Source organism: Merops nubicus, unplaced genomic scaffold (assembly GCF_000691845.1).
Source record: "Merops nubicus isolate BGI_N331 unplaced genomic scaffold, ASM69184v1 scaffold41925, whole genome shotgun sequence".
In the NCBI taxonomy this organism is placed as follows: Eukaryota; Metazoa; Chordata; class Aves; order Coraciiformes; family Meropidae; genus Merops; species Merops nubicus.
In genome coordinates, this window is record NW_008608378.1 from 5,610 (window position 1) to 7,617 (window position 2,008).

A 2,008-nucleotide genomic window follows, 5' to 3' on the forward strand; every position below is an offset into this window, starting at 1 on the left:
ATGTGCAAGGTAGACAACCCCCGGCTTATTATTTTTTCCATCTTCTATCTCTCCAACATCCCAGAGCTTAGGATGTCCAAGCCTGGTGTCTACCACATGCTTTTCTGAGTGGGCTTGAGAGAAATTTCCACATAACGTGCTCCTGTTGTGCTTGATCTGAATGATCCAGAGGACGAGGAGTTGAATTTTCAAAGCCCGTACTGCCCAACATCTGCTTGGTTTGGGGAAAAACAGGCCTTTTGTTTTTTGGAGTCACTGGAGACCAGTTTAGCCTGGTTGGACCAGTGTATTTTAGCTCCAGAACCTGCTCTTGTACTGAGTTTTATGCTGGTTTGTATAAATTACTCACTGCAAAGTTATGTGCATGTGTTGTAGGAGCTGCTTAGAAGGGTTGACATTTAGGATCCACCTTGTGGTGGGGACTTTGAGACTGGCTCTATGCTCTGTGGCCACGTTGTCCTTTGATGTGAGGAGGCTTTTCCAGGGTAGCTATGGGATGTGGTCTGGGAGGTCACCGGTGCCTGGGGGTGTGCCAGCTCCATTGCAAACTCATCTCCAGGCTTCAGTGCTTCCCAGCACCCTCTGGAGAAGCCATCTCACAGGGCACAGACACCTTCTTTGGCACAAGAGCAGGGTCTTCCTGGTGTGAGGGGCAGAGGATGGATGTTCTCTGGCCACCTTCTGCTCCTCAAAGCACAGGGATCTACTGCACCCAGCTTAGCTCTTCCACCCTCCTTCTTTGAGCCTGCTTCCCAAAACATGTCCCCAGGGAATGCCGCGAGCACTTTGCCCTCCCCTGTGTCCTCAGGCCATCTTCTCTGACACGTGCTGGTATGTCCTGGCTTGAGCAGCCTACCAAGGATGCTGTTCAAGGTCCTTCTTGCCCCAGGAGCTGGACAGGGACGCAGCAGAGCCATCCAAAGCTTGGTGGGAAGCTCAGCCTGGCCTCAGCTGTGACACAGTCAGAGATTTGTCCCATCCTGGTCCTCCTATCCCTCCGCACCCCAGCAGGAGGGATGCTTGTATCGTCATGGTGGTTCCACCTGACCTTAAATCCATGGGATCAATGAAAGGGGCCAGTTGGCATCACCCTCACTCTAAAGGCCTCTTCAAGCTCCTGGAGGAGCATAAAGTGAGCTCAAGTGAATGGAAAGTACTAATTGGGCTCTAGCACCTGATTGTTACTATTATGACTGTTTTCAACCCATCAGAGATTTGCCGAAGGGTCTTGGGCTTTCCCCCACTGGGAATCAGGGGTTGCTTTTTGCTTTGGGTGGTCAGATTTGCCTTCTGCTGCAGGAAGGACCAGCAAAGCCACGGGAGAAAGGGAAACCTCTCAGCATGCCATGGCCAGGTCAAGGCCTCGTGGGGTGGCATGGGGGGATTTGGCATCCGCCCGCTGCTGGCTTTCCCAGTGGGATAACCTCCCTAAAATCTCCCAGACCAAGTGGAGCCACCCCAAAGGAGCACACTGCATCCCAGGGGATGCTTCAGGATGGAAGACGGCACCTCCTTAACCATGGCCATGTCTACGTAGGGGATGGCATCAGTCCACCTGCTCTCTGGGTGGCACCCAGATGTCACCGACCTGCACAGGTGGTCTGTGGTGGCCCCATGGCAAAACTTTCCCCACTTTCTGCCCTTCCCTGGGGGGAGACGAGGTTCCACACAGCTCTGGGCATAACCCCACGCTCAGGTTCAGGCCACAGAGAGGCTTCGATGCTGCAAACGCAGCTGCCACGCCGTGCTCGAGGCTTTCCATCCTCCATTGCCCCCTCGCCTGCGGAGTCGTCCTGCGTCACCAGCCCCATCCAGGTCCCCTTTGCTTTCCACCCTGGAGATCTGTGGCCTGAACACTTGAGCCACAGAACTCTGACATTCCTCCCCAAAGCGACTCTCCTGTGCCTCTGCACGGGGAGGGGGCTCTCGGCACAGTTTAGATATATGTGTCTGTCTTTTTTTGCAGGAGCAGTGGACCCTGACAGCCAGGTTATGGCTTAGCCAGCCA

General features: G+C 54.3%; 1 protein-coding gene across 1 annotated transcript in view; it reads right to left on the reverse strand.

Moving 5' to 3' along the window:
- Positions 1 to 2,008, reverse strand: part of LOC103772900 (chromosome unknown open reading frame, human C15orf59) — a gene marked incomplete at its 3' end in the record, with an annotated part of 8,640 nt that overhangs the window by 5,603 nt on the left and 1,029 nt on the right. The window lies entirely within an intron of this gene.